Here is a 25,756-nt window from a genome sequence, read left to right on the forward strand (position 1 = left end):
AAGTTACAGAATTATGCTATGTGGCATATTTTCTCTTTTTTATGAGGATCAAGGGAGATCAAACAGAAGACTGAGGAGTGCCAGGAAGAATCTACATATCCTTATATGAACTCTATATAAATAATTCTTTATGGTTTAATAGATATTAGTGGCACCATATATATATTTTTTATTTTGTGTTTATCTTATCATATCACATTTATTTCACTTCATATAATCGCTGGATGCCTTGCGCAACTATAATCAACACCAGACCTTTATAAAGAGCTGATAGTGGCTTCTATATTGACAAATGAGTTATTATTAACCAATTAAGCACAGGGTATGCACACAGTACGTACGTATGCCAATGATTTAGCTTTTATTACATAGCAAATTAAAGGGCACTTGTACAAGTTACATTTTTTTAAACAATTGTAGTTATTTATTTCAAAGAGAACAAAAATTGCATTACAAATTCAAACCCCCCCTCCATAATCATGATGTTCATTTTGACGTTATAGCATGCTCCATAGAATTCTATTGGAAAAAGGAATTTTTGTCCAAGCGTTAACCCGACGTGAATTTTACCATGGACTTGTAATATGAGCGCAAAAATAGCAGCACTATGGATTGCAATCCCCTTGTAATCTAGGCCAAAATCTATATTATACCACTTTTGATATATTTAGGTATTCACTGCTCCACTGCAGTTTGTATTGTAAGTTCTGTAAATAGACAGTGAGCATTGTTTCCTCTAAGGCCAGCTTTTTTGAGTGGCCTAGCACTGAAACAGTTAATTAGAGCAATTAGCAAATGCTACACAATACAGACTGCAAGGTGTGGTCCCCTTATTAACTGTTTCACTGCTGGGTCGCTTACAAAACTGGCATTACTTTTTATTTAATTTACAGCAACACAAGCTGTTAAAAGAACAAACAGCATTGAACTCAACACTTCATTAGCACAAATTTTGGTAAGACGTATTTTACTTGCTCTTATTTTTGGAGTCTGCCATGATTTTTAACCATATCCAATAAATACATTTTGTATTTTTATACTTCTGGATCCATCAGTCTTTGTTTCTCCACCTGGGCGTTTAAGGATATTTTTTATTAACTATAGCATTTTTGGAGTACGGGACTCTTTTCCTATTTGCACGCCCAGGTACAGCTTGAGGGCTACAGGTGGCACTGACGTCATCCCAGGAGGAGGGGTTGTTTTGGGGGAGTATTGAGTGGAGCTGAGCAGTGCGGGTGTGAGGATACAGAGGCGGATCACGGCAAATGTGATTCAAGAAGGAAGACTTAAGGAGGACGACACCATACGCAGGTCCGTACAGTTAGCACAGAAGAACCATGGTAACCATTATTTGTTATATCCATTTGTTTGCTGCTGCTATTAGCTATACTAGGTAGGCGGGACTTACTAACCCGGGAGTATATACCGCTGGTTGTGGATCCCAGTGAGTTCGGGGGGGGTTGGAGGCCAAGTCCGGATTGCCTTTCCTTGCAACAAGTTTTGGATTTAGTTATTTACCGAGTTTGAGTTAAAGTGCTGCTGGGTCCTTATATATGTTTGTATTCTCCCATTTTATCTTCCTATATCACTATCTGTGAAAAGGACTGTGTCGGAAGCTCCTTGCTCTACATTCATGTACTTGCACTGCATGTTGCGAAAGTAACGGCTTCCCAACTCTGTTACGTTTACAGCACTCTGAGACTTTGTTTCTTTATTTTGCATATATCCATTTATTATGTTGCAATAAATATGGGGCTAAGAAATAACGGTATGCTGCTGCTGGTCTGAGGCCACATTGTTGCTTCGGCAAAAGTGTAAAAGTTGAGCTTTAAAGACAGCATAAGGTTTAATAACAATCAAATATTTGAAATGATAAAAGTACAGTCATATGTGTGCAATGGCAATAGGGTTGCCACCTTTTTGTGGGAAAAAAGATTATACTAATTAGCATATATTTGCATAAATAATTATGCAACATTACAATTTTTTATCTACACTAATCTGAATTGTAAAATACTGTCCAGTGTCCATGCTTGTAAAATACCGGCTTAGTGCAACCTTGGCTAATTTATGGTACATAAACTGATATTTATGTGCAGCATTTCAGTGTTTTTAGCAACATTTCTGGTTGTCTAAAAAGTTATGAGTCTAAAGACAAATTTTAGGAGCTGTAATTGTTTGGGTTCCAGGATTTGTCACAACTAGCTTTAATTATAAAATTGTTTATTTTGCTGGTAAAATATGGAGATTTCACTAACTCTACCTAAGCAAGAATTCATGAATCATCTGTTTGGTCAAATGTATAAATATACTACATATAAACATACATTATGCTGACACCCATATGTACATACAAATACAAACTCTAATATTCTTAGGAACCTAAGAACAACTTATTAGTAAATCTCTTTTACTAAAAACCTGGGTGGTATTTGCCATGAGTTAAAGGGACAGTCTACTCCAGAATTGTTATTGTTTAAAAAGATAGATAATCCCTTTATACCAATTCCCCATTTTTGCATAACCAACATGGCAATATTAATATACTTTTTACCTCAGTAATTATCTTGTAAGCCTCTGCAGGATGCCCCCTTATCGCATTTTTTTTTCAGTCTTGCATTCTAGATAATCAGTAAATAGCTCCATGGAAGTGAGCACAATGTTATCTAAATGGCACACATGAACTAGCTCTGTCTAGCTGTGAAAAACTGTCAAAATGCACTGAGATAAGAGGTGGCCTTCAAGGACTTAGAAATTAGCATATGAGCCAACCTCGGTTTAGCTTTCAACAAATTTGATCATAAAAGTAAATTGGAAAGTTGTTTAAAATTGCATGCTATATCTGAATCATGAAATTTTAATTTTGAGTTGAAAGTAAAAAGGGAGCCAGTGAAAATATTGTAACCTCGTTAACGTATTCTCCCATAAAAGAAAATGGAGTGTGCAAACTGCAAAAAAAACTAACACCGATACAGGTATACCTCTCTTTACAGCGCATCACTAATACAGCGCTAATGTGGAGCTAAAGTTCAACCTCTAAGGATTTTAAATCAGTACTGTACTCATTGTGAGATTGCGACTGGTGCCATTTTGGTGCAGTTCGATTTGTTTACAGCATTGCAGTGCGTTCCGTGTCTTAGTGTTATATTTAAACTTGTTTTCAAGTTTTTAAACACACTAGCAAGTGAAAAGAAAGCTAAAATCGCATTGTTTCACTTTAACCCCTTAATGACCGACAACATACAGTGTACGTCCTACAAAAAATGGTCGTTATCGACCAACGACGTACCCTGTACGTCGTCAGGGGTTTCAAGCGGTGGAAGCAATCCTGATCGCTTCCAGCCGCTTTAATGCTATTGCAGTGATGCCTCGATATTGAGGCATCCTGCAATAACATTTTTTAGGCATCCGATGCAGAGAGAGACACTCTGTGGCCCTCTCTACATCGGTGAGCAATTATGCCGATCGTTCGTGGGTGGGAGCCATTGCAGGGAGGCGGGTGGGTGGCCATCGGTAGAGGATATCTGGCAGAGAGGGCAGGATCACATGCCAGGGTGCTGGGAGCGCGCACGGGGGTGGGAGCGGGTGGGAACGCTACACTATAAGACAAGCTGTTAAGAGAAGGAAGGAGAGAATAGGGGGGAAAATTGGGAGGGGGTGGGGGGTAGGTTATTGAGGGGGGGCAGCTACACTACAGAAAAAAATTGTTTTTTATTTTTATTTAAAAAGTAAAACCTATTTATGTGGCAAACTGGGTACTGGCAGACAGCTGCCAGTACCCAAGATGGCTGCAAATAGGTAGAGGGAGGAGGGTTAGGGGGGATCCTACAAGGCAGAATATATATTAAAAAAATAAATAAAAAAATGAATAAAAAAAAAACCCTTTGATTTTAGTACTGGCAGTAGGGATGGGCGAATGTGTAAATTTCCGAATTTGAATGTTAGAACGAATGTTGATAGGAACGAATATTCTTACAAATTCTATAATTAAATGCTATTTACAGTTTTCCAATGTCACTTTCGAATTCCAATGTTTATAATTATAAATTTCGAATTTAACATTCCATTTAACAAATACTATTCGGAAGTTCATTAGTTCATGTGGTAGGGAGGGAATCTAGTAAATTGATACATAATAGATAAAAAATATATCATTTCGAATGTTTCTATATAGAATATTGCATAATTAGAATATTACATTTAAAGAAAACATTAGAAATACTATTACAAACATATAAATTCAAATTTTTTGAATTCGAATATTGCATAATTTGAATATTACATTTAAAGAAAGCATTAGAAATACTATAACAAATCTAACTTCAAATGTTTAGAAACTAATATTTTCGAATGTAATCGTAAAATTCAAAACTGAACATTCGAAAATCGAATGTTAGAATGTTATGTAAACATTCAAAATTCGATTCGAACGTTTTAAAATTCGTTTCATTTTTCGAATGTTGCAAAACATTCGCCCATCCCTAACTGGCAGACTTTCTGCTAGTACTTAAGATGGCAGGGACAATTGTGGGGTCGGGGAGGGAAGAGAGCTGTTTGGGAGGGATCAGGGGGTGGGATGTGTCAGGTGGGAGGCTGATCTCTACACTAAAGCTAAAATGAACCCTACAAGCTCCCTACATGCTACCTATCCTTAAGTCCTACAACTCTGTGCTCAGGCTGGCCAAACAAGTCTATTTCTCCTCCCTTGTATCATCTCACACATCCAACCCCAGAAAGCTGTTCTCAATCTTTAAGCTATACTATATAAGGTATACTAGATGTTATAACACCAATTGTACAGAAATGACAAGAATAATATGAGAATAGTACTCCCCTCTGTGTTGACCGCTGCCTTCTATCAGTCTCTCCCAAAAGACTGTTTATAGAAATGTGGATAATGGGTGTAGAGTTGCAGGTCCTTTAAAGTATTCTTTTCTGGTGCTTCAGTTTAGGGCTGAGGAATATGAAACTTGGCTTGTGATTTGTGTAGATCAACACCAATTAATTAGTGCAGTATACTTACTCTGAAATATTCAGAGTCCAACCTCTTCATTCATATATAGCATTTGAACGATATGTTGTAGAGTTTTTGTCTACTCTCTCCTGATGTAGATGTAACTGCAAGTGATGGAAATCACACTGAAATTTGTTGTATCTGACAGTGTGTATAATGTGCAGTATACTCACTCTGAATAACTTGGAATCCAGCTCCTCACAGAGTATTTGCAGAGATGATGTTATTATTAACAAAAGGCAGCAAACAAATATTTGTTATAAAAAACAAACATTTATTAAAAACATGTCATTTAGACAAATAAAAGCTCTTATTAATTAGCCCTACGTGTTTCAACGATAAACTCAGTGCATCAGCAATTGCTAAACCTGTCACAACCCTAATTAATGAATCCTTGGTGTCTGGATACATACCCAAACTTTGGAAGACTGCAAGAGTAGTGCCTATCCATAAAAGTGGTGAGTTAAGCTTGGTTAATAACTATCGCCCAATATCATTGCTCCCAGTATTGTCAAAAATCTTAGAAAAATGCGTTCATAAACAACTATGTGAGTATTACCAACAATCTAACTATATGGCCCCTGTTCAATCGGGTTTTCGCCCGAATCACTCCACTACAACTGCCCTCCTAAAAGTTTGCAACGACATCCAAACTGGCATGGAACAAGGAGACCTAACTGGAGCTATTTTCCTTGATTTTGCAAAGGCCTTTGACACAGTAGACCACGACATACTACTGCTCAAACTAAAAAAACTCAGGTATTGGTGATCATCCCCTAACCTGTTTTCGATTATATGTATCGGATCGATCGCAGTATGTATCCATTTCTGACAGCAACTCCCTCCCTCTCCTGGTCACGTGTGGTGTTCCCCAAGGTTCCATTCTCGGCCCCTTACTATTCACATTATTTATAAATGAGCTGCCAAATGTCTGCAAATCCTCAACTGTACATATGTACGCAGATGACACGGTAATCTATGCAAACAAATCCGATCTGCTGCAGCTTGAGGCAGTGCTCCAAGACCAGTTCAGAGAGGTAGAAAAGTGGATCTCGAAAAACAAACTCTTCCTAAACACTGACAAAACTGTCACAATGATCTTTGGAACGGTACCTAAATTACACAAACTACAAAATTCCCATCTATGCTTTAAAACAAAATCAAATTGCACACTGACCGCAGTCCAGTCTTTCAAATATCTGGGTATGTTGTTAGACCCCAATCTATCTTATGGCCTCCACATAGAAAAACTTGCATCTAAACTCAGTGGCGTAGCGTGGGGGGGGCCACAGGGGCGGTTGCCCCGGGCGCATAATTATGGGGGGGCGCAAAGCCTCCACCAGATAGTAGACTGTGACAGTCAGTCCCAGACTCCAGTGGCACTTTGACAACTTGGCAGGCAAAGGGAACAGGGAGGATAAACATTCTAACAGGTGCCCTGCTGTTCTGTCTTGAGTCTTAAGCAAGTGTGAACTTCAATTGTCAGTCAGTGTCGTCTGTGAGTCTGTGCCGCCTGTAAGTGTAATCCGACTCTGTCCAAACGTTACCTGCTGATTACGGTTTACGTCACTAGTTAGCACGTCGGGTCCTGACTCCTCCCACTCCCAGCGCGCAGGTCAGGAGGGACCAAGGGAGCAAGAAGTGGAGGAAGACTGTCTCTAGCGCGTTGTGCCCGCCCGTGACTTTAAAAGGTAAGTAATGTGGGAGCCTGGAGGAGAGGATAAAGGGATGTTGGTAGCTATATTGACTACAAGTTATCACTAGCTCACAATGCAGCCATTAAACATGCCAAGAGGAATGGAATGTTAACCCGGTCCAGCCCAGGAATACCCTGAAATTTGCAAACACTCAGACTGAAAATTGTCTGATCAATGTGACGTACTGCATTGGGAACCCTTGATTACAAGCATCTCTTCTCATGTCATTACAATGTGCGTCACATTGATCAGACAATTTTCAGTCTGAGTGTTTGCATTGTTACCTACTGAACTGGTGGAAGAGACTCAGTCAGTGCTAATGGGTTAGGGGGGGCGCAATTTTTACCTTGCCCTGGGCGCTGACAAACCACGCTACGCCACTGTCTAAACTCTATCCAAAACTAGGTGCCCTGTACAGAAACAAATCCTGCCTCAGCACTACAGTAAAGGAAAAGATTGTACAGCAAATGCTGATGCCAATCATGGATTATGGAGATGTAGTATATGCACCTGCACCGCAAACTCACCTTAATAAACTAAATACACTGCATAACTCATTCTGCCGCTTTGTGCTACAGTGTAACTACAGGACCCACCATTGTGACATGCAAAAAGAACTAAACTGGCTGTCACTGGAATCCAGATGCACCCTCCATCTTTCCAGCCTTGTGTTTAAGAGCTTTTCTGGGAAGCTCCCACCCTACCTGAGCAGAATGCTCTCCCCGGCTATTCCCACCTCCCATAACCTCCGATCCAGTACCAGCACATTATTTAGTCTGCCTCCATACAAAAATAAAGCAGCTCGATCCTCCTTTTCCTACAGAGTACCACAATTATGGAACGACCTCCCGCACACTTTAAAACATTCCCCAAGCCTAAAATCTTTTAAGGGATCCCTCTCTACATATCTCAAAACAGAATGCACCTGTCATGGTTGATTATATATTTCCTACCTATTCTATGTTAAATTTTGCAAATATTATGTATAAATATTGTTTTTGTATTTTATTGTACGCTATTGTATCAATGCAATGTTTTATGGACCCAGGACATACTTGAAAACGAGAGAAATCTCAATGTATCCTTCCTGGTAATATATTTTATAAATAAAATAAATACTCGTCTTTTTCAAGAGCAGTAAAAAGCAGTCCCAGAGAAGCATTTACAACCATTTGTGCCATAATTGAGAAATCTAAAGTTTGTGAAAAACAATGAACTTTTTTATTTTATTTTATCGCATTTGACGGTGAAATGGTGGCTTGAAATAAACCAAAATGGGCCTAGAATAATACTTTGGGTTGTCTACTAAAAAAAAATGTTATACATGTCAAGGGATATTCAGGGATTCCTGACAGATATCAGTGTTCCAATGTAATTATTGCTAATTGTGAAAAAAAATGGTTTGGAAATAGCAAAGTGCTAATTTTTATTGTCCTATAACTTGCAAAAAAAAGCAAAGAACATGTAAACTGCATATTTCTAAACTCAGGACAAAATTTAGAAACTATTCAGCACGGGTGTTTTATGGTGGTTGTAGATGTGTAACAGATTTTGGGGGTTCAAAGTTAGAAAAGTGTGTTTTTTTCAATGTTTTTATCATATTTTATAACATTTTTTATAGTAAAATATAAGATATGATGAAAATAATGGTATCTTTAGAAAGTCCATTTAATGGCTAGAAAAACAGTTTATAATATGTGTGGGTACAGTAAATGAGTAAGAGGAAAATTACAGCTAAACACAAACACTGCAGAAATGTAAAAACAGCCATGGTCCTTAACAGTAAGAAAATTGAAAAGTGCTGTGGTCACTAAGGGGTTAAAGGGACACTAAGCGCAATTTTTTTTCTTTCATGATTCAGATAGAGCATGCAATTTTAAGCAACTTTCTAATTTACTCCTGTTCTCTTGCTATCTTTATTTAAAAAGCAGGAATGTAATGCATAGGAGCCGGCCCAATTTTGGTTGAGAACCTAGGTTATGCTCACTTATTGGTGGGTAAATGTAAACCTCCAATAAGCAAGCAATATCCATGGTGCTGAACCTAAAAGGGGCTGGCTGCTAAGATTTACATTCCTGCTTTTAAAATAAAGATAGCAAGAGAACAAAGAAAAATTGATAATAGGAGTACATTAGAAAGTTGATTAAAATTGTATGCTCTATCTGAATCATGAAAGAAAAAAATTGAGTTCAGTGTCCCTTTAAGGTGTTTTGCACTTTACAGTAGGCTCGGTCCCTAACCCGCTGTATGAGCGGGGTATACTTGTATTTGCACTCTAACCCGATTGCGTTTATTTAAGGTTGCTAAACTCAGCATAAAATATAAATATTTCACATTCTAATGTTCTCCACATAGAAAAATATGTTCTATTTATTCTCAAATACATATTTCCATATATACCCTAAGGATTTTTTGTAAAATATATATTTATACCTATATGTATGTATATATAAAAATGCATAGAACATATTCCCTTACGTGAAATATTTACGTGCATACATGGTTAAAATACATTATTAAATATGAATATTGCATAAATATGATTTTTCGTGTTTTAGCTACTTGACCACAAAGGGCTCCAATGCATTTGTAAACATATGCACTTATGTGTTTATATGTCTGTAAATACATATATGCTCATATAAATACATATGTTCACACATATAAATTTATATATATATATATATATATATATATATATATATATATATATATATATATATACGCATACATAATTATACATATTTAGATATGAGACACCTGAGACCTCATATCTTTGAGCCCTTACAACTTTTTAATGCAATTTTTTATAATTTGTATCAGACAGTGTTAATATTAGTGTAACTGTACTGTTAAATGTATTTTTTTATGTGTTTGTGCAACCTTTTTCCTTGCGTTACAGTTAACCAGAGCTCTGAAATTGCGATTTCCCGACATGCATTAAATTCAATTGTGCTCAATCAAAAGCATTTACTTTCAACTCATAATACGCTCATTATTTCCATTGGGCACAAAAAGCAGAGAGACACTCTATATTGCCACTTGTAATCTAGCCCAGAATAAGAAACAAAACACAGTTATGGTTAACTAAATCTGGCCATAGCATATTCATTAACCTATAAAACAATTTACAAAATATAAATATAAAACCTTTAAACATACCTAAAGCATAAAACTTCTTAGTAACCCAGTGGTGCTAGTCCACCTTCCTATCACCTCAATTCCTGACCTGGCCATTCTTCCAGATTAACCTGGACTAAGCAAGGCTACTTGCTAAGCCCATGTACTCTCATTGAGGAATGCTCCAAGGAACTCCATGCCCAAGGAACAGGCAACTGGCACTCCCATTCTGTGGGGAGGCTACCAACAGCACAAATTGGCCATGATCAGTAAGTCTAACTGAAAGAAGACTAGCACTCCTGCTAAAGACTGGACTGCCCGTCAGACCAGTTCCACCCTTAACAATACATTTGACAACCCATCCTGAATCCCCAATAGAAAGAGTCTTACCCCAAAATTGTTCAAGTGCACAACATGCTGCAAATAAAATTCTCCACACTCTACATCCTCCAAATCTTGATGATGCACAGCTACTTTAAAGTGACCCCATGCGGCCCACCAGACAAATCTAGGGAGCATATCTGACCAAACAATCAGCCTCCTGTGAAAAAAGGACAACAAATTTAGCCAAATACCTCAATCATTTTAAGAAAATATTTCTGTGGCAAAAAAACTAAATTGTTACCCCCAGTGTGAACCAGTAACACATGCTGAGGATGAAAACATTTAGCATAATCCCTCACCAATCGCAAGCTTTGCCCCTACAGAAGGCCCCACACTCCAAACCATCTGAAGTTAAAATTGTCTTTCCGGAAACCAAGCTGAAGGCAATCTTCTTTTGCGGTTGCTTCTCTCCAATCCCAATAAACAAAAGAATGTCCCACCAACCAGACCTGAACAGGGCCTAAAACTCTCAACTCTGGCTGAACATACAGCTTGTAACATGCAGACCCCTATCTCCCCACAAGCTTCACCACACTCTCACTGAGACCCACGGCAGATGCTTTAGTGGCCGCACCAATTCTGTAAGAATGAAACTTAAACTCATCAGATTTCAGACACAACCACTTAAACACCTTACCTCACACTGTCCTAAAATAAAAGTGAGAGAAAGCACTACCATCCCTATGGATCGAGGGCAGGCAGCAGCCCGAGTAGGAAAAAGCAAAATAGAAGTACCCTTTCCGACCTGGTCCATCTTACACTTCCTTAAAAATATGGACACAGGTGAGTCTGCAGGTCTGCAAGCAGGAAATATGGAAAGCCCCCAAAAAAGGACTATGAAAAGGCCGCTCTAAATAGAAGCAACCCTATTTTGTCGAACAAACCACTTGGAGTATCCCCAACAAACACTCAAGCAGTGGAAATTAAATAGGCATCCAAAGACCCCCATCTCCCCACATGCTTCACCACACTCTCACTGAGACCCACGGCAGATGCTTTAGTGGCCGCACCAATTCTGTAAGAATGAAACTTAAACTCATCAGATTTCAGACACAACCACTTAAACACCTTACCTCACACTGTCCTAAAATAAAAGTGAGAGAAAGCACTACCAACCCTATGGATCAAGGGCAGGCAGCAGCCCCTGTAGGAAAAAGCAAAATAGAAGTACCCTTTCCCACCTGGTCCATCTTACACTTCCCTAAAAATATGGACACAGATGAGTCTACAGGTCTGCAAGCAGAAAATATGGAAAGCCCCCAAAAAAGGACAACGAAAAGGCCGCTCTAAATAGAAGCAACCCTATTTTGTCGAACAAACCACTTGGAGTATCCCCAACAAACACTCAAGCAGTGGAAATGAAATAGGTATCCAAAGATATATTTTTTTCCTTCCCCTCTTGAGGACCTTAACAATCTGTCTACTGCCGAGATGGACAAGTCTTCCCCTCTCTATTTCCATATCCACTTTAGCAACACCCCAACTCTCTGCACCTCCCACAGTGATCCCCTTGTCTCTCAAGCATGCCTCCACACAATGAGAGCAACAATTTTGGGAAAGAGCTCCAGGAACACAACATTTTTAAAGTGCCATAAAACATGTTGAGATCTGTGCATATCCCAAAAGGGCTAATTAAGTTAAAACAGTCTGCATATTTTTTTTTTTAAATTGCTGGCAAGTATTTTAAAATAATTTTCTAAAATAAACAAAATTACTTACATAGCTATGCTGCCTGCAGTAGTCTGATCCATCCCCCTTATCAGTGTTTAGCTTCTGAAACACAGCTGCTTATTTGCTTTGACCAGCAGGTCATGAGCGTGCACGTCATGGGTGTGCACACCTACATGCACAGTTTGACCCTGGGAGTTGAGAAGAATCTTTTGCTTGAATTTTCCCCTAGGCTAACAAGCATAGAAGGTAATGTGAGGTATCAAGCCACACTAATAAGATGTTTTTCCTCTACTTACAGAAATGAATATTTAAGTATGTATTAAAGTATGTTTATTTGTATGTTGGTGACCAGTTTGTGTAATAAAGGTCTTTTAACCTTAAGAAGTGCTGCTGAATTTCGTTGTTTTTTGCATTGGAGGACTTTGCAACGTCCTGGATACAGCATGCACTCACACAGGAAGGTGCTGTACTCTAATTGTGTTTGTATGCAAAGTAGATTGTAAAGTACACCACTGAAACTTCCAATACAATTTCTATTCATTAAAGGTGATAATTCAGACTCATAACATATTGCAGGGTGGATTGCAGAAGAAACTGCAAAACAATGTTCAGTCTGCAAAGGTGTCAATTTTAAAGTATAGTATTATAAAACCTATGCATTGCAAATGTCAGGGTATGCATTCTAATTTAGGGGGTAATGAATCCTATTACATAGTTCTAATACATTTCTAATTCTTATTTTGGGAGACACATACATATGAAAATATATATATACATACACATACTCACATGTTCATCACCTTTTTAGCTTAATGGTTGAGTATCTTTAACTATATCAACAAGAGTCCTTGGATCATTGATCAGCTAAATAAGATCAGTATTGGAATATTAATACGAGTAGATGGTAACTGATGCATAGTTGCATAGGTGAATAAATTCAAACAGCTGGGAAAATACATGTAACAATTGGTACAACATATACACTATTGTAATATATGATTCACAATTACCTATGTTAAATGGTCCTATCTAGCTTTAAATATTGTCTTAACATTAAAGTGAATGTCAATTCAAATGAATTGGTGCCCGGATTTTAATAATCCTATTAACTACATGGGCACTTTAATTCATCAAAATTTACATTTCACTCGTTTTCTTTAAATACTTATCTTTTAATCTTCACAGCTGCTCCAGTGATTCCCCCGGCCGTCGGAAGCCTCTTCATACGTCAGAAATAATTAATCTGGCTTCCTCCAATCATGACTTCCCCCGGGGGAATCATGGCCTGAGACAACGCTGTGATTGGAGGAAGCCGTATTCATCATTTTGGACCCGCGAAGAGGGCTTGCGATTGGCAGAGGAAGCGATGCAGCGGCTGTCAGAATTAAAAGGCAAGTATTTGAAGAAAACAAATGAAATTGACACCGATTCATCTAAATTGACATTCACTTTAAGCTACTAGCAATTTTGGGGAACATAATTATGTCAGCTCCCAGGTTAAATAAGTTGGTGCTTTTGCTCACTTAACTCAAGTACATGGAATACACAAATGGCAAATGAGAAGAAGGGAAAACTACAAAACTAATTTTCAGAGTGCTAATTGCTAACGTGAGCTCACAATAGCAATAACCAGCCACTTGTAATGGCTAGTTATTTATCACATGCCCGAAAACAGGAATATTTGCCTGTTTGTGGGCATGCAAAAAATTAGCGCACCCCTTGTAATCTATCCCAAGGTTGCTAGAAACCAAAATATTCAAAACTGAAATCACTTCTTTCAGTGCCTTTTATACTTACCTTTTATTGCTCGTTGCCAAGGGGATAGTTTATGCTCATTGTCATGGGGATGATCCTCTCATGGACTGTGCTTCTTGTGCCTTAGTAGCGAAGCAGTGCACAATATGTACACTGCTCCGGTTGGATGCCACGTGAATAAAACGTCACGCGTGATGTTACCCCTCACCAGTGTGAGTGCATTCACAGTTGTGTTCAGCTGACAGTAAGAGTCCAATAGCTCCTTACTTATAAGAATATACTGTGGGGGGAGTTGGTCATATAGGTTTTGCAAAAGAAAAACAAGGGGTTAAGGCAGCATGACAGTAACAGCACTTGCATATGTTAATATTTATTTAATTTCATATACACCACAGCCTACTGAAGAAGGTGCCAAACCCACCGACCGCATCAGTCACCACCCGAGTTCTCCATTAGAAATTCTAGGTGTCTGGATAAAGGCTGAAAATGTAAAACCCTACAGAAAAGCAAGCCCCACACAAAAGTCCTTCTTGTGTCCTGCAGAAAGCCGAACAAAATGATGTGGCATTTTTACTTTTCATGTGGCCAAGCACAGCCTCCTTGAAAAAATTCTGCCCATAGGGATGATTTGACAAGCAAAATACAGTTTGCCCAATAAGGATTATAAATCCCTCAAAGTCACTTTTAAAACCAACAAAACCTATGAATCATAGGAAGGAACAGGAAAAAGGCATTTCATCCTCAGCGAGTAAATGGTAATGCCCAGGAAGCATAGATGGACACTCTGACTTCTCCAACACAATGGACACACCCAAATTAGCCACCATCCAAAAAAATGTGTCCCAAATGCAAACTGAAGATTCTGAAAGACCAACAAAAAAAAGTAATCTAAATAGTCAACAAAAGAAACGAAACCCAATAGCTCGCACACCACCCATTCCAAAAATTAGCTGAAGCACTCGAACATGGAACATGATATTGAATACCCATCGAGAGTAAATGGAAACCCACCTCTGTTGATTTTAGCTATTAAAGCCAAGCGCCCAGCAGATCTAACCAAACCCATGCCCTGGTCAAAGGAAGCATTCTTCACAGAGGACAACTCACTAGGGATTCCATTATTTACCAAACCCACCTGTCTGGTAAAATAAATGATGGATTAATCAAAAATTTCCTGGTTTCCGTTTGGGAACAACACCCAATTTAGTGCCAATTTTCTAGATCCCTGACAAAATACCCCCATCAAGGATCCACTCACAAGAGCCTGTCTGCCTCCTAGGGTCAAAGGCCAATTTCTCTATGCTCTACTACACCTCCAGGGCCAACTGTCTCATATTTCTAGACATCCATTACAGTTTGATTAAAATGCATTTTGCTGTAGACCCACATAACTGTATAATACATTACCATTACACCATAATATCCAGACAAGTTGTGCATAAACAGAAAAACAGATCTGCTCCAGCAATATATTAAAGTTTAAAAAAAGACTTTAAAATTGCTGTCAGCTGTGTTTCTTGTAGCTTTATGCTGTTGTTGTTAGTGTATTTATATAGGAAGCAAAAGTACCATGCATAGCTTTTAAACTTCTAAGCATAAAAGTAGTTTAAAACATCAATGTATTACATAAATAAAGTCTATAGAGGTATAGGGATTAAAAACGTTTTGAGCAGTGCAGGGACAGCAGAGAGACAGCTTGGACAAGGGGCTTGCTCATTTAAACAGATCTGAAATAGTGACATGGGGGATAGAAAAAAGTATACCTATTATTTAACTACACACCATAGGACCAATTTAACAATGTGCGGACGGATATGATCCGCTGCAGCTGCTTCTTTACTCCTGTTTCTGGTGAGCCTGAAAGCTCAGGTGAAAACAGATGCATTACGATGCATACGGGGCATGATCAATCGGCCCCAAGTCATATCTGCAGGTAGGAGCTGCACGCAGCACAGGATCTCCTGAAGAAGAAAAACAAACCGAAACAAGAACAGATTAGGTTCATCTCTACCTATAACCCAAAGAGTTCTCCAGAACAACTGGCATATCCTAACCTCTGATCCGTCAATCTCTCAAATTGTGGGGGAGAGAGTGCAAACTGGCTTCAGAAGAACTTGTAACCTTAAAGATCTAATCAGCCCAAGCCACCTACAAAGACCAAAAACAAAAGGAGCCTAAAAGAAGGGCTCATTTAAATGTGGCACGTGCAGCACGTGTATTTCTGATTGTTTTGACAAAATCCACAAAATTGAATCATATATCAATTGCCACACAGAAGGAGTCATATATGCTCTACAGTGCAAATGCAATAAGGCTTATGTAGGCATGACAACAAGAGAGATTAGACAGAGACTCCAAGAACATTTGAGGAACATTAAAAATGCTACTAAAGATTTACAAGAAGGTAAAAACGTGACATCTGTAGCTCGTCATTTCTTGAAAAAACATAATTCTAAACAGTCTGAACTCAAATGCTTTGGAATCCAAAAAATACAATTAGGCATAAGAGGTGGAAATTTAGAAAATGTCTTGCTTCAAGCGGAGAGCAAATGGATCTTCTTACTCAATACAGTTCAACCCAATGGACTAAATGAATATAATAATTTCACCCCATTTCTGTAAAAATAACACAATCCTGCTTAGTAATGTTTAAGTTCAGTGAATATATAAGTGTTTCCAACTGGATTGTGAAGGCTTCAGGTGTCTTTCAACATATATTATTTAATAAAGTTGTGACACATACGTTACAGTTCATAAACTTATATAATTTTTATGTATATTCAAAATTACACATTATTATTACAGTTCTAACTATATAAGTGAAGCAGTCAGAAGATCACTTAAAGACCCGATTTTAATACTACATAATCTGATCATGAGGGCTGCCCTTTTAGTACAACAGTATTTTAATTTTTATTATATTCAAATCTGTTATCAAAGTTTATTTTTCACTTATAAAGAGTATTAGGTCAATAACACTTTAACACGCACACTACCACTCACATATTATTTTTACACACTTAGATGATTAATTATTAATATCACTACAACTTCACATTATTGTTGCAATCAGTCTATTATGACTTGTCACGTTTTGTACTGTTATTCCCTTTTCCTCCTACCTTCTTCACCTCTTTTGTTGCAGGAAGTAGTTTCCTACAATATCACATTCATAATTTGGTATATGCATTTCCCACACTCATCCATATTTTATCCACAATTGACTCACAATGCATAACATTAAATATGTTATCATTTTAATCTTTCACTCACAATCAGTGATATTTAATCTCATTATGATAGATTATAATCTATACACGCCTCCTATGAACTATTCAGATGAATTGTACTCTGAATATAATATAATTTATAATATGAATCCTCTGTGTACATAAAAGCCTTTACCTTATTCACACAGTCAACATGTATAACTCATAATGTAGTGTATTTATTATTGGAAACATCAGGGGTATGATTTATTCAAGATACTCTCATTGGAGAACAGGAGCTAGATTTAACATAATTTCATTCTTACTTAGATCGCTCTTCTGCTCGTCATATTAAACAAAGACACATGACATACTTGAAGATTATTTTGCGGCATTCTAATATCGAGCGTAACTTTTCAAATTCCACCCCTTTATGCCATCACCAGACAGAATCATATGTCATTGGTCAGCGTATATGCACACGCCAAAAAACAGTTTAAAACAGCCTTAAAAAGCCGCCAACAGCGCGTCACGTTCACCTTTGAAAAAGCTATGTTAAATGGCGAAACTTGTTAGGGACGTTAGGGCAATGGTGAGGAGTCCTAGGAGCTCCTGTGTTTTTAGAAAGCCTTAGGCTACCGACATTTACTGTAGTCCTTTAATCTAATTGATAAACTTACTATTACTGAGATTTACTGATTCAGTACAATGTACAAATTAACTTTTTTATTAGTCCAACGTGAATCTGTCTCCAAGTATGAGCTTGAATGAGAGGGCAATGTTATGATTGGGATGTAACTTGTTACAAACCGTAGCTACGCTGGTAACCGTATTACAGAGTATCAACATATCCTTATAACTCTAGTTGCTATACAAGTATACTACACACACCAAGTACCGTGGTGTTACTGTGTATCACAAATGTAATAAGTAACAAATTAACAAACCGAATGAGATAAGGACTGTTGATATAATTTGTTATAACAAACCGCTTACCACAACTAAATTGTGTTACTCATAAGTATTGCAAGCAAAATATTCTTTTTCTATACAATATTGACTTGCAATCTTTGAGAAAGTAGTAATCTACACACATTTAAAAATCTTGCACAAAACGCAACTGCAATTTAGTAGAATATTTGTATATTGAACAGGAGGTACAACTATCCATCTGAAAGTGAATATAGAAATTAAATAACCAACTGGGTAAAATGGGTATTGTCCAGTTAATCGAATTAAATTACCGCATGTTATTTTTAAATATCGGCACACATAAGACGTGTAAAACAATTATATTTACACGTCCTAGCCTCGTTGTGGAGGCTTTGTTTAAACAGTAATTTATACGTTACTCTTAAACTACTTTAATCTGGTAATTCAGCCCGGTCACTACTACGGTAAATCATTATGTATATATATTTTACAATAAACTACTACGGCCTGCTATAAATTGAACTACTACATTGTGAACAAGTAGTGAGACTTAGCTGTTAACCTAACATGCTTTATAGAGAACAAACTTCATACATGCTGTAATACTCTTAAAATGTGCAACGTAATAACTGTGGCATAATCCTGACGGTTTGGACAGTACATTACTAGAACGTATATATATTTATATATTACACTATAACGTTTACAACTTAATGTGGTTACTCTTATTTAGTCACTATCACATGGTAGCTACTAGTATCAAGTATATACCTTACCTACACGTTTTTCACTATATTCAACTTTCGTGATCTCCCTTCATCTTAATATCCTAACTTGCCTCTAAATCATTGAAATCAATCCACATGGTAGTATCTACTTACATTAGTGGTGAGCAGGTTACCGTACATGCCAATCTTTTAAGCATAGGTTTACATCAATGACACATTTGTGTACAAGCATTTAACTATTAGGTTTCATATAAGCCTATTCATTCTCTATACCTATGTCTAATGATCAGCATACTACGTGTACGGGTATACAATTTTGCATACTCCATATCTAGTTAATCGCTTCTATTAATTGCTATTTTATTCTGAAACATTATCCTGTAATATTATAATGCGTTAACCCTTTACTATTATTGACGTATTCAATTCAGGAGTATCACCTGTTCCTATCAGCTTTTCAATTATTGGGATCACACATATTCAGGATAAGATACCAATATTTAAGCGTTAATTAGAGTGATACTAGAGCTGTTACAATTAATAATCATAGTAATTGTTAATACTGTTCATTATCTGCCCTACTCACACATACATCTGGATCCATTATATTATCGATTCTTGGATACAGTTATTCTAACTTAACAATTAATATATTTACATTGATACGGATCGGTGTTTCTATAATATACAATAAGTATTACCACTTTGGATATGTACATATGCACTACAGTCGGTACCCAAGTGTGTTTTTAATGTTTCATCCTATTTTATTTTTACCCCAATAAAAGCTATATTTTAAGTAGTTCAATTAGTCTTGTCTTCTACTTATCTATTCCTCAGTGAATAGCCAGTGATATTGATCTAGACTTTACAAGTGTATCCTTTTCTCTGTTCTGTTGTACCAAGCTCAGTGAACCACTCAGCAACATTATCTGAGTTTTGTTCCTGGGCTGTGGCATAATTCATTACATAACATATCCACTACAAGATCTCATATTAGGAGTTTTGTGGTTGACAGGACCTCTACAGTATTATTGAGGGCTCTGCTACTAGTCAGCCTGCTGCAATCAGGCATGTGGTCCAGAGGCAGCGAGAAGTCACCCAATTATGTGATCCCATTCCCTATATTGTCTCCTCCCTCTTGCTCTCAACATCAGCATGAAACAGAGAACTCTGTGCTAGAGCCTGACTGACAGTCTGTAAAGAAGTCCCTGCGTAAATACCAGCCCTAGTATTGCCAATATTTACACAATACTGGTTGTAAGGGATTGGAAACTTTCATGATTCCATGCACAAATAATTAATCAAACAATTAACGTATTAGCTGTTCATATTAAAACTTTGCATTTAGAAAACACATATAATTGCAGGTCAGCTAAGGCCTTGGAAATGAGGCTTTAATTACATTATGTTGAAAAGTCTTTATTTGTTTCCACATTTCAAGGTTACAACAGTTACTGCTTCCCGGGAACAGGTTTTACATAGTCCCCGGGATAGCCTTAAGTTTTGGAAAATACAGAAACATTTTATGCCTATATCGAACAAGAACACAAAACAAATTCTTATCCTCAAAAATAAAAAAAAAAAAAAAAAAAAAAAAAAAAAACATCCAACAAAACAAGATCAATGATAGCATATATCAACATATTCCATTGTTGCATTGTCTAAAATCTTTATTTAGTTTAATGCCATCCAGAGCACCAATGAAAAGAGTTTATTTATCTGGATACCCTTACTTGTGGTGTATTTTACCTATCGACTATGAGTGGTGCATTATCCAATAGAACCATATTTTGGTAAATTGCTCTTTATCCCCCTGTATCCAAGCTGCTTTCTCAGACATAAAATAGGTATCCTGTATTTTATCTAGAACTTCTCTCCATGTGGGGGGGCCCTCCCTCCAATGCCTCGCTATGCAGATTCTAGTAACCGTACAGATTATTTTTATAAACTTATTAATAGCAGGATTCAAATGAGGAATCCGCTTATGTAGTAGTGCCTGGGCCATTGTTAGCGAGATATCCTCATCTAGGACCCTACTAAGTAGGTCATCAATCTGTCGCCAGATAGTTTGGGCATGGGCACAGTCCCACCACATGTGTCTATATGAGCCTCGTCCCCCGCATCCTCTATAACATAACCTAGATTTACTTAAAGAATAGTGGGATGTTCTTAGGGGTGTAAGGTACCACCTGAATGTTGTTTTTATGGTGTTTTCTCTAAGATCTGCGCTAATTAAACCTTTACAGGATTCAAAATATATCTGATCCCATTCACTTTTAGTTAGTTGATCTATACCCTCTTCCTCCCATTTTAATGCTTTAGATGATTTATGGGTTTGTTGCGTATCTTGAAGGGCTATATACAATCTAGAAATGAGATGTTTTTCTCTACGTGGTTTCAGGCCCATTCTTTCTACAACTGTAGGTGGATTTTTCCCACGTGATATGTCATATTTGTTAAGAGCTGACAAGATTTGAAGATATACAAACCAGTGTAGCTTGAGCGGGTGAATTTTGTCTTGTAGCTGATTGAAGGAGATTATTTTTGAGTGTGTGATAAAATCCGCTACCCTATATAATCCCTTATTGATCCATTTACCCACTATCTTATGTGTGTCTTTTGGCAGCAATAATCTGATTGGCCTAAGCCATGTCCCCAAAGGGAGTAATGTCGAGTGTTTGGATATCTGATTCCAGTGGGAAATGGTATCTAGCGTCGAGGATAGTATAAGGTCGGTTCGATCTTTAGTTTTCCTCGGGACCCATAAGAGATCATCAGCACTATCTAAACCCATTAAGTCTGTTTCAATTTTCGTCCAGATAACGTCCTGTATTGGCTTCAGTAAGAGCGAGGCTTGTGCTACCCTAGCTGCTACAAAGTAGTCCTGTAAGTTCGGGACCCCAACTCCCCCTAGCCTTCTATGTCTCGTCAGTATGTGTGATGCTATTCTAGCTTTCCCCTCCCCTCTCAGAAATGAGATGAGGTCTAGTTGTAATTTTTGAAGGTCAATGTAAGGAATTTTGTTTGGGAGGGCTCTAAAGAGGTATAATATCTTTGGGAGTATATTCATCTTTATAGATGACAAGCGACCATACCATGAGTAAGTTCCTTTTTTCCAGGCTCTCAAGTCCCTTCTAATGGAGCTATATAAAGGGATGTAGTTTAGTCTGTATAGTCAGAGTCAGAGAGTTTAATTCCCAGGTAGGTGAGGGAGGTCTCTACCCATGTAATATCGAAATTAATTTCTATCAGTTTTTTTGTGTGGGGGGGAAGTGACAATGGTAAGGCTTCACATTTGTCAATATTTACCTTATATCCCGAGATTTCTGCAAAATCTTGTAAAACTCTATAGAGGTTAGTCAAAGAGAATAGTGGATTTGTCAGAGTCAGCAACACGTCATCCGCGAAAAGTGAAAGTTTATATTCACAATCGCCAATCGTCACTCCTTTGATATCCTCAGCATTCCTTATAACCGCCGCTAATGGCTCAATGCACAAGGCAAACAGGAGCGGCGAGAGAGGACACCCCTGTCGTGTCCCGTTTTTAATGTCTATGGTTTTGGACATGTAACCTGCTGCGCTTATGGTGGCTTTGGGAGTCGAGTATATCCCTCTTAATGCTTTTATAAACGGGCCACTAAATCCCATTGCTGAGAGTGTCTGAAACATATAATTCCAATCTATGCGGTCGAACGCCTTCTCCGCATCCAGAGACAGAAGCAGAGAAGGCGTCCCCTTTTTTTTTAGGTATTCTGTCAGATCTATAGTTCTACGGATATTATCCGGGGCTTCTCGGTCTGTAATGAAACCCACCTGATCAGGGTGGATCAGTCTAGGAAGTAAAGTTTGGAGTCTGTTTGCCAGTACTTTTGTTAAGATCTTGAGGTCTTGATTTATTAATGAGATGGGTCTATAGCTTTGACATTTAGCAGGGTCCTTTCCAGGTTTAGGAATGACCACTATTTTAGCCCTAAGTATGTCAGTAGGTATTATATTGCCCTGTAAGATGTCGTTGCAAAATTTTTGAAGGTATGGTACTAAGGGCAATTTAAATAATTTATAATATTCGCTGGGCAGACCATCAGGCCCTGCCGCCTTGCCCGATTTTAAGTCTTTAATTATCGTGAGAATTTCTTGGGCAGTGACCTCAGCGTTCAATATGTCATTTTCCTCAGGTGTAATCTTAGGTAGATTGGCGCTTTGTAAAAATCGGGATAATAGTAACTGTGTTTGATCGGTGTGATGTACTTTCAGACCATCATACAATGTCGCATAATATTCAGCGAAAGTATTAGCTATTTCTTGGGGATCTGATGTCATGGTCTCCCTCTGTGTAAGTAATTTGGGTATAGAGTATGTTTTTGTTCTGTTTCGTAGTTTACTGGCTAAGTACCTATCTGGCTTGTTAGAGTATAGGAAGTATCCAGCTTTGAGTGTCTGAAGAGCTCTCATCGCTGAGTCATTTAAAATTTTCATCAAAAGGTTTCTTTTAGTTTGGAGGGTTCTGAACGTAGCCTTAGATTGTGTGTTATTGTGTTGGGATTCTAAAGCCTTAATATCTAAATGAAGTCGGTTAATTGTTGCATTTGCTAATTTGATCATTCTAGTCTTTTCCTTTATTAAAATCCCTCGAATATAAGGTTTATGTGCTGCCCATGAGTTAAGTGGGTTAACAGCTGTGTTTGCGTTTAGGGACCAGTACTCTTTCATGAGTTTTTCTACTTCAGTGTGGAACACTACATTGTTAAGGATGGAAGGATCAAATGTCCAGGATTTTGGCCTTTTAAAGTCAATTATTCCAGTCATTGTTAATTGAAGTATCGAATGATCTGACCAGACACATGGGTGGATACTAGAGGACAGGATATTTGGTATCAGAATTTGACTAGTCCATATGTAGTCCAATCTAGTGTAAATATTATGGGCATGCGAGTAAAATGTATGATCTGTAGTGTGGCCATACAGTGTTTCCCAAGTATCCAGCAGATTATGTTCAGACATCGCATCTCTTATGGACCTCACTATTGATAATTGTCTAAGCTGTTTACCTGAACTCCTCGTGCCCGTCTCAATGTCATGTCTGGTGACGTTAATATTAAAATCCCCGCCCAGTATTACCCTAGAATTGGACCACTGCGTAAGTGTATGAGAAAGGTGCTGAAAGAAAGAACGTTGGCCTTCATTCGGGGCATAAACGTTACATAAAGTAACCTTCATTCCCTGGGTACGTCCTCTTACAATAAGAAATCGGCCTTCGGGGTCTGTAATAATCTCGTCTTTCTCAAACTGTAAAGAGGAGTGTATTAAAATTGTAACGCCTCTTTTTTTTTGATCTGTTGTGGAATGAAAGTGGGTAGGGTATTGTCTGTGCCAATATTTAGGGATTATATCCTGTGTGAAATGAGTCTCCTGAAGAAACACTATTTTGGCTTTTAATTTTATATATTGCGTTAGCGCAATCTTACGTTTAACATTGGTATTAAGACCTCTCACATTATGTGAGAGTATAATTAGATCACTAGGCATATGAACTGTGGGTTTTATGTTTCCTAATGTTAGCGGCTCTAGGGAACGCTAGTAAGGGTCTACCTATGGGGAAGTTGCGTCTCCTCTGGGTGAGAATATGAGCTTGTGTGAACATCAGATCTTGAAACAATAATAACAAAAAAAAACAACTGAACAAGTTAAACATTAAACAGTAAACAATTATCTTATGTTCAAGAGTAAAGGGGGTTAGAAAAAACAGCGAAAAAATTTCTAACATCCTATCTAAACGTGCAGTAATACAGTATATAGTATCTTGTAGTAAGACAAAAGTGAACCAGCAAAGTTCCATAACATGGGTCCTTTCTAAGTTAAATAGCCTCTGACATGAAATATTTAACAACCCCTCGGCACTCCTATATCTCCCATCCCCCCCGGTAAAAAAGAGTTCCTCTTGTCCAGGAGATCGGGGATCTCCATCACCACCTGGATAATTTTCCAACATGTATGTTAATTCCAAAAAGATAGTCATTGTCGGCATGTGTTATATCTCTCAGGTGGTGGATTAGCCCCCTGTATACACCCCTTGTCTGATCATATCTTGCTTTGGGGACAACAATACTCTCTCAGTCTGTGTCTAAATTCCAGGGGGAGAGGAGGGGGGGGGAGAAAAACAAAAGGGAGATAGTCACATTCATCAGACCATACTTATCTGAACCTGGAGATATGCCTTGATCCGATTTGTCATCTGCTGCCTCCTCTCAATGTTGAACCTTGCATTATTTAGGTTTTTTCCTTTGGACTGTTGTCCACTTGGCTCTTCTGTAGGTTTTCTCTCTTTGTTGACCAGTGTCCTCGTCTGTGTTCCTATCAGGAGTTGACAGGTCTGGAGGCTCCATATTCAAGTAGGAGCATATCTCTGGAATGTCCTGGCGATCTCTAATAGATAATGTTTTTCCTTCATGCTGTATAATTAGAGCAAATGGGAATCCCCATCTATAGGGTATTTGACTCTTTCGAAGCAATACAGTTAAAGGTCGGAAAGAATATCTTCTCTGGAGTGTTCGTACACATAGGTCTTGGAAAAATTGAATTACTGAGCCCTGGAACCTGAATGTTTGATGCTTTCTTGCCGCTGAGAGGATTGCTTCTTTATCTGGGAAGCATAGCATTTTGACAACAACATCTCTTGGCGGATGATCTCCTTTAGGTCGAGGTTTAAGTGCTCGATGCGCTCTCTCAATTTGAAAGTGATCCTCTTCACTGCATCCGGTGATAGCCTTAAACAGTTGCATCAAATATGTCTGCAATTCCGTCTGCGTTACCGACTCTGGCACCCCCTTAAGCCTCAGATTGCTCCTTCTTGTGCGATTTTCGAGATCCTCCATTTTATCTTGAAGGTCTGCTGTCTCTTGTTGATGAGATTGAATTTGCTGCGAAATTTTGTCAGTAGCTCTTCGCGAAGATTGTCACTCTCTTCTAGCGTAGCTACTCTCGTGCCCAGCTCTTGTATATCCTGTTTTATTTCAGTTAGGCTGTTAGTTACCGTGGCTTGAAAGGAGTCTAGTTTTGCCCACATTTTCTCAAAATTTATATTGATATCCTGTTTGGATACCATATTTTTTAAGTCTGCTTTTGTGATAGGCGTAGCATCAGTAGCTGCGGATCTTTCATGAAATGATAGGTCAGGGGCACCTTCCACTTCTGTTTCTAGAACTTCTAAGGATTTATCTCCTTTAGATGGCTTAAAAAATAAGT

At 38.0% G+C, this 25,756-nt stretch overlaps 1 protein-coding gene across 4 annotated transcripts in view; it reads right to left on the reverse strand.

Moving 5' to 3' along the window:
* The window catches only part of CD48 (CD48 molecule), a 170,928-nt gene that overhangs the window by 84,366 nt on the left and 60,806 nt on the right, over positions 1–25,756 (reverse strand). The window lies entirely within an intron of this gene.

The sequence above is a fragment of the Bombina bombina genome, chromosome 1 (genome assembly GCF_027579735.1).
Source record: "Bombina bombina isolate aBomBom1 chromosome 1, aBomBom1.pri, whole genome shotgun sequence".
Lineage (NCBI taxonomy): Eukaryota > Metazoa > Chordata > Amphibia > Anura > Bombinatoridae > Bombina > Bombina bombina.